This window comes from Ochotona princeps, chromosome 21 (assembly GCF_030435755.1).
Source record: "Ochotona princeps isolate mOchPri1 chromosome 21, mOchPri1.hap1, whole genome shotgun sequence".
NCBI classification, from domain to species: domain Eukaryota; kingdom Metazoa; phylum Chordata; class Mammalia; order Lagomorpha; family Ochotonidae; genus Ochotona; species Ochotona princeps.
In genome coordinates, this window is record NC_080852.1 from 24896813 (window position 1) to 24910967 (window position 14155).

At 53.2% G+C, this 14155-nt stretch overlaps 1 protein-coding gene across 1 annotated transcript in view; it reads right to left on the reverse strand.

Moving 5' to 3' along the window:
* The window catches only part of ALAS1 (5'-aminolevulinate synthase 1), a 34708-nt gene that overhangs the window by 15115 nt on the left and 5438 nt on the right, over nucleotides 1-14155 (reverse strand). The gene's annotated exons all lie outside the window — the stretch shown is intronic.

A 14155-nucleotide genomic window follows, 5' to 3' on the forward strand; every position in this document is an offset into this window, starting at 1 on the left:
CAGGAGCTTCAGCAAGACCCCGAAGATGAAGCAGTCCCAGCAGGAATGCAACAAGGTGTTTGGGGAGACGAAAGGGGACCCAGCCACGGTGCTTTCTGGTCCCAAAATATTGCAGAGATGGTACAGAAGATGCCACCCGTGTCTCTTGGGGGTTCAGTACTTGGAGGAGAGCAGGGCTGGGGGAGGGAGGCCCAGTTGGCACACCAGATGGGTGGGTGTCTGGGGCTCAGTCCCAGAGTTCACCGAGGGGCATGTCTCTCTTGAATGTTTCCAAGACCACACCTGAGAGCAGGGCTTGGCCACTCCCATCCCAGCCTCCTTGCTCCATCATCCTTCCCAGTTTGGCTCACATGGGCTGGGCTGGGTCTGCGCCAGGTTCCTCTCTGGGGAAAGGGTCATTCTGGTTGCTGTTGCCTCAGCTGGGCATTCATTAGAGGGACAAAGTCCAGAGTGGTGGTGACCAAGTTCAGTTCAAGTATGCCCTGATTCCCTCTCTCTGAGCGCCTACCTACAGAAGGGCAGGCAAAGTGAGTCCCCAGAGGAGGCCTACAGGCTGCTGGGCCCAGGAATATGGAGCTCAGCTCTGCCTCCATGAGTTAGAGGGGAGAAGAGAAACGGTTGGCCCTTGCATTCAGAACCAAGTGCAGGTAGAGGTGTGCCTGACAACGAGTATGGTGTTGAGTGTTTTTGCTTGTCTCTGGGCAGTAGGACCATAGTCCCTGTTCTGCGTGCCACCCAGGACTGTTGGAGGGATCAGAGCAGAAGCAGAAAGAGTGAAACCCTGGAGCTGGCCAAGGTTTCTCCATTCAGTTCTGAATCTGAGACCATGGCCTTGGGCAGGCCTCAAACTCTTCGAGGCTCCAAGCTTTTGTCTCAAAGCTCTCCCCAGCACTGCTGCTTGCTGCTGGCAGGAAGAGCAAGTGAAGTCATGGATTTCGGGGCGTATTGTTTAAGTCGACAAGGTTCCAGCCCTCTGGGAGTTTCCTGTTGAGTAGAGAGAAGGGTTGGGAAACAAGGCCGGCTCACACAGAAAGTGAAATGGAATGTAAGGAGCCACTTCAACACAGAGGAGGAGGCGGTCCCAGCCACCAGGAAGTTTCCATAAAAGAAAAAGGTCCCAGCTGGAAGGATGCTTGCACAGGGCACTGGGAGGCTGCTGGGGGAAGGCTTGGTGGGGAAGGAAGCCCAGGTCTGATGGGGTGTGTGAGTCGGTGGGGATGGGGCAGGAAGGGGGTTAAGGAACTCAGAGGCAGGAATTCAGAGAGGCCCTCAGTGAGCTATAGGGTTTTCCAAGGAACCCCCAGCTGGATCCTGGCCACCAAGCAGACACACTCTTTGATTCGACCAGCAAGTATGTTACAATCAGACCTACCTCCTGCCAGTGCAGGGTTGGCTGCCTGGGAGACCCATTTGGGGATTAACTGAAGGTTTGAGACCTTCAAGAGCTAAAGCTGTGAACTCTCCTGACTGGACCGCTTTCTGAGATCCTGGGCAAACTGCCTGCTGCCTGGAACCTTGGTGTGTTTCAGCGAAGTGGCAGTTGCCACATCTACTTGTGAGCCTGGGTAGGCCCTATTCTCCCCTCTCCCTCCACCATTCCTTCCCCTCATGTCTCCTGTCTCTTGCCTCTTTCCTCCCTTCTCCCTTCCTCCCAGGCTTGCAGTTTAAACTCTTATCGCCTGCTCTGGCCCTGGGCAAGGGGAGCCCAACTGCAGGAGTTCAAGCAAGGTCAGCCCCCTTCTGAGGATGACGTGGGGGCCTCTCCTCCCACCCACCTAGTCTGCGTCAGCACCATCAGGGGCTGCTGTACATGGTCCCTGCCCAGCAGTCAAGGCAAAAGGGAAAGGTCAACTCTTGGCCCAGAATTCCTCCTTCTTTTCTTGGAACCAGGAACTATTTTTAGGAGCGCCCCTCTACAAAGGTTAGAGCTCATCCCAAGCCAACGTAGTGTCTTTCTTGGGGCCCCAGCTTCTACATCTGTCAGGCAAGCAAGAAATCCTGCCAGCCTGTCTTCAGGGTAGTCTTGGGCCCATGGTGTGGTGCTCCATGGGGTGTCAGTACCCTCGTCTCCAGATAGGTTGGGGTAAGAGGCAGCCTGGGGCAATGTCCAAACATCCTGCCAACAACTCAGCTCTGTCCTGGCAACTTGTAAGCTTAAGCTCCAAGATTGACAATGACAGGGCCTGGGTTCCTGCTCAAGAATCCTCATGGGAGATGGAACTTAGGAGTAAGGCTGGACTAGGCAGGAAGGTTCCATACGTCCAAGGTTCTAAGCACTTGCCCCAAGTCTTGGCCTTTTCTTTGGAATTTGTCTCTGGCTCTGGCAGTTTGTGGGCAGCCTGGGAGGGGCAGGCAAGGCCTGGGCCTGCATTTCGAAGCCAGGTGTGGGGCAAGGGAGGTTTCTGGTGGATGAACAACGCCACCGACTGCTGCAGGAGGCAGATCCGAAGTGGGTTCACCAAGAACAGCACCCCCGTTCTAGAATAGGAAATGCCTAGAGTCCCCCAACCATGAGCAGTGGTCCAGCCATGTTCCACTTGGTCTCTATTACGTTTGGTTTTGTTTTTGAATGTAGATGCTGCATTTATTTTTAGATAACCTACACGATGATTTTTTTTTTCCTGAAAAGCATTGATTCCACTCCAAGTAAATTGTGGTTAAAATAAATGAGCTCAGGATGACATCAGTCTCATTCCCTTAAATCCGGTTGTATGGATGACACACACATGACAGAGCCAAAGTCATTGCCACATGTGTCAACATTTTTCCATTTCTAAACCATCCTTGAAGAATGTCAGCCAGAGCCGAAACCATCCTCTCTGTGGTCCCCGTCCACCTCCAGGCACAGTTTGGCCACAATGTCCTGAATGAGGACATTAGAAGATACCTTTGTGGTGGTTGATGGGGAGCTGGGAGGTCATTACAACCATGCCTACAGGCAGCTGATGGTGGCACTTTCTGGGCAGCAGCCTTGAGTGTCACTGTGGAGGAGCAGGTGGCCAAAGAACAGTGTGCATTTTGAAACATGAGTTAGTTGATGAGCTTTCTCATCAACCTTAGATTTCCTCTTGAGGAAAGCACGGGCCTGGGACCTCTGCACCTGTCTGGGCAAGATGCACTGTCTCCAGCTCCCAGCTGGCCCTTCCTTCACTGGGTCCCTAGCCCAGAGGAAGTTGTGTCCAATTATGACAGTTGCCTGTCCCTTTAAACATCAGGCTAGACTTCAGTCATTTGAGAGACAGGATGACCATGACCACAGAGGGGAGAGGACTTGCTTGAACTCAGTTGGCTAGTGACTTCTGGGCTGCAGAGGGACCTATGTGTCCTGCTTCCTAAGCCCACACATGGACTCAGGCATTGGGAGGAATGTCTGGCCAGGGGTGGGGTGAAGAGTGAAGGACAGACTTAGCCAGCTATAAGATGTCTAGACCCAAGGTGGGCTTCCCCAGCCTTTTGTCTGAGCAGGGCCCTTTCAAAGGATGGCACTGTTGCAGGGTGCGAGCGAGATCACACCAGACATGTCTAAGGCTTATTAAGGAGTCTTGATTAACCAAGCTTGGTGGTAATAGAGCACAGTAGTAAATCACAAGTCCATACAGCAATAGAGCACAGTAACAAATCACAAGTCCATACAGCAATCCACCCAATCATAATCCAACCAATCATAATCCCAAAACAAACAAATGGTCATCATCCTTAAGTCTATCCATTAAGCTGAAAACCTATGTTCCAGCTTCCCCAACAATATATGTTATCCTAAGAGACATGCAACAAATAACCTGGACACACTCACAAAGAACCTGGACACACTTACAAAGCTGCAGGCATTCACCTTTCCCTGGCTTCTCTGCCCACATTCTACTACTGCTAGGCCTCACCCCTCCTGGAACTCCAGATAGTACACAGACCAGGAACAACATTGTAATAACCATTGTTCCATCTAAGCAGCACACAGGGACCATGCTCAGGGAATTACCTGTCCTGGGTCAGCCAAGAGTCAGGGTGCCAGAGTAACAGAAGCACCTGGCCAGAAAGAGAGCGAGAGCCCCTGCTTCATGGACCTTTTTAAAGGGGCTTGTGAGGGGAGTGGTTACACACAACAATACCGTCCCCTCTCAGTTGACAGGTGAGTCACAGGTGGGCAGGAGCGAATACCTAAGTGTTGTGGGCTAAGGAGTTGATTAGTGCTCCTTACGATGGACAGGAACAGGAACAGGGCTGGTAGCTAAAAATACCTATACTAATTGGACTTCCAGTATCCTGGCTCATTTAGGATGTGGGGGAAGTGGTTGAGGACGCAATTTATTCCATTGCTGTTAGGATCCACCTTCAGGACAGAGGTTGGGGGACCCAGCCAAATTTCATTTGTCCACTTGTCAATGGGTGCTGGCTGTCACAGGCTGCACCCCATAACAGCACAGAGGCAGGAGACAGGAGCAGGTTCTGTGTCTGCTTCCTGCGAGATGCTGGATCCCCAGCATAGGGGGTAGACATAAGGAATGGAGCTGTTAGGGGCTATGGCCAGCAAGGGCAAGGGTGCTAACATAGAGAACCAGAGCAAGGGGAGAGGGTGGATTCTGATATCAGAGTTGGGACCTAGGGTCAAGGAGATCTACCAGTAATAAAGCAGCTAGGGCTGTGGGTCCCACTCCCTCAGTGAAGGCAAAGCAGAGGACCAAGAAGGAGGCCAGGGAGGTTGGAGCCAGGAAAGCCAGGGAAGTAGGTAGAGTGTGTGGCCAAGGCAGGCTGTGTAGACAGAGGCAGATCGTGTAAACAAAATGTCTCTACCACCAACAGTGCCAAGGTGGGGACTGAGTCCTCTCTGGCCATATACATGTTTAAAAGCCAACTCAGCATCCTTTCTTCCCAGATGTGAGGGAGCTGGACCAAGGGCCAGACGGGCTGGGAAGGGAGGGAGCTATGTTCACAGCGATGCAGAGTGGGCAGGGTCAATTAAAAGGCTGAATGATGGCAACACGATTGGCAAGAGTGGCAGCTGGGCAGCTCTGATGCGTGATTACATGCACAAGTGCAGGTTCCCATCCAGGCAGCCACCACAGGCCAGAGACATCATTAGCCCATGTACAGGACAGAGGCTCAGAGCAGTTGAGTCATTTGCCCAAGTGGGGAACAGTAGTAACTGCTGGCCTCTGCCTTCTGATACAGTGCTGCATCCCAGAGCTGGGGTTGCTGCCTCGGGTGTTTGTGTGGGGTCTCAGTGGAGTGTCTCCCTACTCCTTGTGACAAGTCTAGTTCAGGCAAGCAGATGGGAGCACCAACCATGGAGCCTGGCCAGGCCTTCGATCCAGTGGCTGACCAGCCAGCTCACAAGAGAAAGCACCTACTTCCAGGAACCTCTGGGCAGGCGGCCATGATCTCAAGAGGCAGGCTTCTTGCCAGACCCCATACTGTGGTGATGCTGCTGTGTCTCAGTCCCCTGTACCTGGGTCCCTGACTCTGCCTGACTGGAGAGTATCAGGGCACACAGCCAGGCTAAGCTTCTCTGTACCTTCGTTTCCCTCCTTGGGGGACTCTGGGAGGAGAAAAGGGTTTTCTGCCTTGTACCCTAGAACTCAGCTCCAAGGGCTGGGAGCAGGACCTTCTCTTCCCTGCCACTCTTTTAGTGCTAGCAGCCCACCCTGCCCTCCTCAGTGTTTATAGCAGCGGGGAAGACCAACCACTGCCTTACTGAATTTCATTTCGGCGTTCTGAAGAATGTATATTTATTTTACTTTAAAGGCAGAGGAATATAGAGGCATACAGAAAGATCTTCCATGTGTCAGTTCACTCCCCCAAATGCTTTCAATAGCTAGGGCTGGGCCAGGTGGAAGCCAGGAGCCGGGAACATCCTCAGGATGGTTCATATGGGTGTGGGTGCCCAAGCACTTGGGCCATCTTCTGCTGCCTGGCAGGTGCATTAGCGGGAGACAAATCAGTAGCAGTGTCACAGGCAATGACATTACTCCATTGTGCCGCAATGCCATGCCTCTGTGTTTTAATAACACAAACTCATTTATTTAAATTGATAATATTTGAATATGGCAACAATTCAAGTAGTATGCCAGGCAAAGAGATTCTTTTCACCCACGTTCTCATAGGTCCTTCCAGAAAGACCTTACTTCACTCGGCAGTTAGATTGATCACCTATATGTCCAGCTTTGCACTCATTAAAAAAGGCTTCTCTTGATCTGTGTCTTGATTTTTGCACTCAATCCTGTAGCTTGCAGGGGGCTCCCTGCATTAATAGGGCATCCCCACCCCTGTCACAACAGTGTAGCACTCTGCTTTGTACCACACTCCTCGATTGCCGATCCCCTCGAGCTGTTTGGTGGCTTCCACTAGTTCCATAATCCTACCTGGATGTGCCTCCTCATGTGAGACACGGAATTCTCTGGAATATTTAGAAACAAAATCATTAGGTCAAAGGTCAAAATCTATTATTCCAACTTAATTATTTTCCCCTCTCCTATTGAACAGCAGGTGTTCTTGTGAGTGTCCTCAGCTCCTACAGCAGTGGCTTTCAGGAAGGGCAGCTTTCAGGAAGTGGGTGGGTAGGTTCCTGTGTCCAACAAATACTTACGGTGCACCTAATTGATAGACTGGCAATTATCCAGACCCTGGGGTGGCTGCTGTGAACAGGTGGCTACAGTGCCTGCTCTCAGGAGTGCCCATCCAGGGGGGCAGACAGGTAGCACATGTTTACCTAGGTTTGTGATCTCGTGAGAGTGCACCTGGGGAGTTGAGTGATGGGAATGGAGCCACTGCCCTGGCAGGGGGTGAGGCGTGGAGAGGACAATCAGGGCAGGTCCTGAAGGAGGAGGAGGTAGCAGCCAGGTGGAGAGGACAGTGGAGCTGGCCAGCAGCTGGCCTGGCTTGGGGAGGCAGCACTGTGCTATATTTGATTTGCTTGATCCCATGAGAGCCCAGCATCAAGCAGCTGGCTGTATATCCAGTTCTTTCCATGGCTGAGCAGGAAGGCAGAGGAAGAAGCTGGGGGTAGGGGTGGAGAGGGGTGGCCCTTGGGAGATGGTCCCTGAAGGACCTGGAGAGGGATGCAGAGGGAGTGGGAAGGAGCCAGAAGGTCTCATCCTCCAAGTCCTCACTGAAGCCAGAGGAGTTTGGTGGCGGGGCGGGATGGAGGAGGGGTAAGGGGTGAGCCACAGAGGCAATCAGGCTCAAGGGAATTGTTGCCAGCAAAGATCTAGGCCTGTTTATGTAGCACTGTACTTTATGACTGCTGCTGAGGTTGACCATGGGCCTCAGGCAGGATGACTGTGTCCCTCCCCGCCTGCGGGGGCCTCGCAGGGGTTGGGGAGGGAAGGGCAGCCATGGCATTTACCCAACCCCTAGAGTCCATCTGGTCTGAGCCAGCCTAGTGGTGACCTGATTATGACACTGCTCAGGGTTTCCCTCTGTCTAACGGCCACCTACACACTTAACCTTAGGTTCCTCTTTGCTGAGTCACTCACAAGGAAGCCTGCTGAGACTGTGCCTTCAGTACTGTGGCTTGCAGGGGCTGGAGGAGGTCAGCAAGCAGGGCTGCTGCCCCCCAGGTGCTTCTGAATCAAATGAATGATGTGGAGTGGACAAATACTGTGGACTGTGCAGACAAGTGTCTGTGGGTGGGAGGGTCCTTGGGCCCTAGAGATGTGGCTGTTTGTGGGCAGGTTGTATCAGAAAGGAGTGCAGGTAGGGAAAGATGGTTGAGCACAGCTGGCCAGCAGAGAGCCCAAGAAGGGTGGGATGTCTTGAGTAAGGCCGTTCACCGGGTACCACATGCTTGGCCATCTTTGGGAGCCTGTCCTAGGGAGCTCTGTAAGTGCCAACACCCTGGCACTGCACGGCCAGTGCTGGACATGAAGGCCATGGGCACTCACTGGAGTCCATGCTGTCCTCTTCAGCACCTCTCTCCTTTGATTCTAGGCCTGACCTATTGATGTTGTGTTAGTGGACAGAAAATCACTGGGAACTCTGAAGTGACAGTCAAGTCTGGAAGTTCATAGGGCCTTGGTAGTGTGCTGGTCACAGTCATAGGCTCATATGCAGGATCTTCCACAAATGCATGCACGGTGCCAGGCCTGTGGGTGCCCAGAATCACAAATGGCCTCACACACATAGCCACACACCTGGCCACTCTGTTCAGAGGCCCAACAGGGAGTCATAGGAAGCTGCAAAATCCCATTGTTCCAGGCAACATACAAGGACAGCCCTAGTAAGCTTGGCCAGCACATCATTACACACAGTGTCCCCCCCCACAGCTGAGCTGTGCAGGGCCACAGGGCTTGATGCTTCACCTGCACCTCTACCGTGCCACCTACCCCTGCCCAAGTACGGCCTTGCTCCCCGGGATGCGACATCACCATCCTTCCCTCACCTGCACCCCTGGTAGAGTTAGGGCTATCTTGAACCTGACTGTCACTCTGTCTGCCGTCTCCTCCTTGGTGATCTAGCTGGCCCAGTAACCTTGGAGACCCCCCCCCTCACAGAAGGACTCAACTGCCCAGAGACTGACTAGGGAAGGGCCCTGGGGCCGCTGTGATCCAGTTGTGAGATCATAATCTCCTTTTTCATTTCTGAAAAAGCTGGCTTTTCCACCTGTTCATGAGTGCATGACCTTGGGGATTCCGAGCCTTTCCTCTCACATGGGCACAGCTTTAATTCTGTGACCCCTCCAGCACTTCTTGGCCATGTCGTTCCTGAGTCTTGACTGGAACGCTGTGACAAGATTCCTCTCACTAATCATTGGTGGTCCAAGGGAACTTTCCTTGGGAGCAAAGGAGAGCCTGACAATCTCCCATGCCTCAAGGTCCCCCAAGCAGGTCTGCAAGGCCAGGATATGACTTCCAGTTTGGGTGCAGTTTAGTTCTGCTGGACTGACCTCAGGGTTGCAACCCACGCCTTCTGTAAGCAGCTCCTTATCTCTGCCTTGAGGGTGGTTCTGGGGCAAAAAATCTGCAACACAGCCTAAGGTTCCAGCAGGGTCCTAACTCCAAGCACCAGAGGTGACTGTTATTCCAGGAAGTCTATGGCTCTTGGGCCCTGCTCTCTCCCCTGCTTGTTCTGGGCCTCCCCTTGGAGGACAGCAAAGGGGGTCAGTGCCCCCCAGAAAGTGCAGCAAAGTCAAGGGGTTTGTAAATCACCGAAGTCCAATAAGGGCCCCATTAGGAGATTCCTGCCACAAAAAGACCAGAGCTTCTGGGGTCACTTAATGCCAGGTGCAGTATAGGTGCCCAGAGAAAAGAACCTAGCAGCTAAAGTCCTTGCCTTGCACACACCGGGATTCCATATGGGTGCTGGTTCTAATCCCAGTGTCCTACTTCCCATCCAGCTCCCTGCTTGTGGCCTGGAAAGGCAACAGAGGATGGCTCAAAGCCTTGGGACCCTCCACCCACATGGGAGACCCAGAAGAATCTCCTGGCTCCTGACTTTGGATTGGCTTAGCTCTGGCTGTTGCAGCCACTGTGGGAATGAATCATCAGATGGAAGATCTTCCTCTCTGTCTCTCCTCCTCTCTGTATATCTGACTTTGTAATAAAAATAAAATAAACTTTAGAAAAAAAAAAAAAAAAAAAGAATCCACAATGCACCAGAAACAGGAGTCTCACGTGGGTCCAAGGGCAGTTACACACTCTCTGAAAGTAAACCATCCACTGTCAGGTCAATGACAAAGTACACGAGGTCATCCTCCTGGCCTGGACAAAGGTGAGGTAGCTTCTTTTTGTGGATTTTGGCAGAATCTTTCACAGGCCCTGTGAGTTCAAAGTGTTTTGCGATGTGTGTGAGGGGGCCAGCAGCCTGTGTCACAGCTGTCCACTGTGTGGGGAAGGTGAGGGTTGGAGTGTTTGAAGTCCTAGTGTCATGGTGGTTGGCCACTGGGGCACCCCCAGGGAGGTTTCCTTCCCACACAGATCTCTGCGACCCAGCCCAAGGTTGCTAATTAAGCAGGGCCCGAGGAGTTGGGTTCATGCAGGGTTTCCAGGGTTACCATCTGGGGTCTCCTATGGAAAAATGGCTGCTCTGGCCTGGGAATGCTGGAGTGCTTTCAGAGGTGAACTGCATGGGATGCACAATAGCAAGCATCACCCCCCACCCCCCACCGCTCCCGAGGCTCCGTCTTCCTCAAAATAGCAGCCAAGTCCTCCCAGGTGTGTGCCAGAGGCACCTGCCTGGCTAACACTCCATCTAGGTGGTCTCCAACACTGGCCCTTGCAGCTGTGTCTCTACCCAAGCCTTGGACCCTTGCCTTCCCAAGAAGTCTTTGCTCCACCAGCCCCTGCCCTGCCAACCACTAGCCTCCCTCTGCAGTTGTGAACATAAACTTGGAGTGAATTCTTGGCATCTGCCAACTCCACGAGGCCAGGGCTTCACTCCTGGATGTGTGTGTATATTTGGGGTATTGTCACAGGCAGGGAGCTGAGGGGTGCAGGCCTACTCCAGGCCAGAGCTACCAGGACCCTGACACAGGAGGAAGCCAAGGGGAGGTTCCTGGTGCTCCAGGGAGGCTGCAGGGAGGGAGGTGTCCAGGCCAGGGCACTGGGGAGTGGCCCTTTGGGCAGCGCAGTGGGTTGGGTCACTGGCTCCACCAGCCTTATCTTGGAGGCCTAAGCGGAGCACTGCATGTTCCTGATGTGGTGCCCAGAGGTGATCACAGTAGGCATGAACTCAGCTGGCGCAGCTGCCAACGGTGACCCTGAAGAGTTCACAGTGTGTCCTGCGGCAGGATCCAAAGCTTCTGTGCTGGGCACAAACAAGGGTCAGGACAGTCCATCTCGCTTCACTTTTCTGGCCTGGGCTGGGGGTAACCCCCATGAGCGAATTGGGCAGAGTGGGGCAAGTTCAATTTGGGGCTGTGTGAATGCTCCTAGAAACACAGACATATTGGGGAACACAGATCCACTCTGAGATCAGCTCCTCTTGGGGGAGTAGGTCCTGCAAGCCTCTGTATCCTGAGTCCTCCTTGACCATGGCAGTGCTGGCTGAAGCCCGTGGCCCTCTCCCTGGTGCCAAGGCCAAGGGCATATGCAACCTTAGGTTTCAGGGACTGTGTGTGAATTTGCATGTGATGTCAGTGGTGGCCTTGCACAAGAAGTTCAAGGCAGTTTCTGACGATTCTGTGCTTTGATTCTGGCAGGCCACTGCCAGGATATGCTGAGATTCTCTTGGTTGGGCAGGTGGGCTGAGCCCCCCAATCCAGATGTCCCTGCCCTTCTGGGTTGTGACTGTGTCAGGGGAGGGGGCTTTGCTTCCCAAGCCATGTGTTCCTGCCAGGGAATACCCCCCAGGCACACGTGTGGATGTGCAGCATGCAGGCCAGTCCATCAGGCTGCCCACAACTCCCACCTGCCCTTACATTTTATGCTACCCTGTACTGAGCGTTAACTGGGATTCCACTCCAACTTTCTCTTTGGGAATTTTGGTCCCCACAGTCTGGTGCTTCCCAGGTGCCCTAACTATGTCCCTGTGTACACATCCCCCTCCCTACCTGGGCTTTTACCAGAATGCCCCCTGATTCCCCGCTCCCAGTCTGTCTTACCCCAGCTCCTTGGCATGGTCTCTGCTGCCCTGGGCACCCTCCTTAGTTCATTTCCACACTCCCTCCACTTTCCCTTACAACTCTGCCACCGAGACCTGCTGGCTCCCCCTTGTTCCCTAGGGCCCCCTTCAGCCATGTCCAAATTTCCCGAACTTAAATCTGACCAAGACAGTAACTATCCCCTAAGAGGAAAAATACCAGGTACCCACCCCCTCCAGCCTCTGGCTAGTCACCTGTCACAGAGGGTTTTGTACAATCTGCCCACTTCTGTCTTCAAAACCTCCAGCCTCCCTTCTCCAGCAGCTCAGCCACTGGCCCTTACTGTAGAGCATCCCCTAAAGGGGAGTTGGCGGAGCCTCTCCTGATACCCCCAGTTGCCTTCATTCCCTACTGCCTGTAGGGTAGAGGTCACATTGCCCTTCCTTCTCCAGCTATAGCCTGTGGGCAGCAAGGATCAGCAGAGGAGGCTCTGCGTCTCCCACAGTCAGGCCTTCCCTGCTCATGGAACCACACTACACTTTGATGCCTAGTCCAAGGTCAAGTGCTGAACTGCCCAAAGCAGGTGTGTGACTGCATTTGGCATGGGCCTGGTCAGCCTGGTCCAGGGCAGAAAAGAGGGCAAGACCAGAATGTGCTTGATGTCGGGCTGACCTTTCTAGAATCCTGGGCCCAGGCAGCATGGCAGGGGACCCCAGCATGTCCCCAAAGCATGGATACATGGTGGGACAGCTTGGGCTGAAGCTCAGGCCAGTCCCTTTTACTTGCCATTTTTTAAAGATTTTATTTATTTTTATTGGTAAGTCAGATATACAGAGAGGAGGAGAGACAGAAAGGAAGATCCTCTATCCGATGGTTCACTCCCCAAGTGACCACAACAGCTGGTGCTGTGCTGATGTGAAGCTGGGAGCCCGGAGCTCTTCTGGGTCTCCCACACGGGTGCAGGGTCCCAAGGCTTTGGGCTGTCCTCAACTGCTTTTCCAGGTCACAAGCAGGGAGCTGGATGGGTAGTGGGGCTGCCACAATTAGAACTGGCACCCATATGGGATCCCAGCACTTTCAAGGCTAGGATTTTAGCCGCTAGGCCACCACGCCAGGCCCCTACTTGCCATTTTTAAAGAGAAGATATATTTATGTTTTTATTTGAAAGGCAGACACAGAGTGGGAGAAACAGTGATGGAGGGAGGGAGGAAGGGAGAGAGATCTTCCACCAGTTGGGTCACTTCCTAAACAGCTGGAGCAGCCGAGCTGAGCCAAGCCAGAGCTAGGAACCAAGAACTCTACCCGGCCCAGATACCTGAGCCATTTTTACTGCCCTGCACATCAGTAGTGGACCTAGCCCCCTGTGAGGTAAGCCACCAGATAACTCCATCGTGGCTGCTTTTTCTTCCCTGTCTTTCTTGCGTTGCCCCAAATTGCTCCCCAATAAAAGAGTGCCTGTTGAAGTTGTTTTCAGGATTGGCTTCCGGAGGAATCAAAGCTAAGACATGCAGGCCCTGGGCACCTGCACAGAGCTTCATATGGACACATACACCTGCCACCCTTTACAGATTCAAGGGTGCACATCCAGACAAACAGGCTTGCACACAGAAGCATGGCACATACACAAAGACACAGCGATGCCTGATGTGCACACACAGTAGTGCCCCCAGGGGTGCAGCCACACAGGCTGACACAGGCACAGCTGGCTGGGTGCATACCCCACCCATTCTGCAGACTCAGGAGGGAACCTGAATGAAGTCAGAGAACCCTCCTTGCGGAAGTGCCTCAGCTGAAGTAAGACCTGGCCCCAAGGAACTAGGGGAGGGGACTCTGGCCTGAGACCACCAAAGCAGCTTGAGCTCTGTGGGGTCCAGAGAGGGAGGTAGCCACTCTTTGTGCACTCAGACTAGGAGGGCATTTGGACAAAGGTTAGATAGGGAATGAGATGTCTCTCGTGGGGTCTGTACACAGGACACTCCAGGTGCTGGAACTATAGCACAGACCAGAAAGAAGGGTGGATAGGTCTGGCTCATGAGGTGGTCTTTTTCTTTTTTTTTTTTTAAAGATTTATTTATTTTATTACAGCCAGATATACAGAGAGAAGGAGAGACAGAGAGGAAGATCTTCCGTCCTATGATTCACTCCCCAAGTGAGCCGCAACGGCCAGTGCGCGACGATCCGAAGCCGGGAACCTGGAACCTCTTCCAGGTCTCCCACACGGGTGCAGGGTCCCAATGCATTGGGTTGTCCTCAACTGCTTTCCCAGGCCACAAGCAGGGAGCTGGATGGGAAGTGGAGCTGCCGGGACCAGAACCGGCGCCCATATGGGATCCCAGCGTGTTCAAGGTGAGGACTTTAGCCGCTAGGCCATGCCACCGGGCCCGGTCTTTTTCTTTTTAAAGGTTTATTTATTTTTATTGACAAGTCAGATATACAGAGAGGAGGAGAGACAGAGAGTAAGAGCTTCTGTCTGATAATTCACTCCCATAGTGGCCACAATAGCTGGAGCTGCATCAGTCTGAAGTCAGGAGCCAGGAGCTTCTTCTGGGTCTCCCACGCAGGTGCAGGGGCCCAAGGATTTGGGCTGTTCTCAACTGCTTTCCCAGGCCACAAGCAGGGGGCTTGATGGGAAGTGGGGTTGCC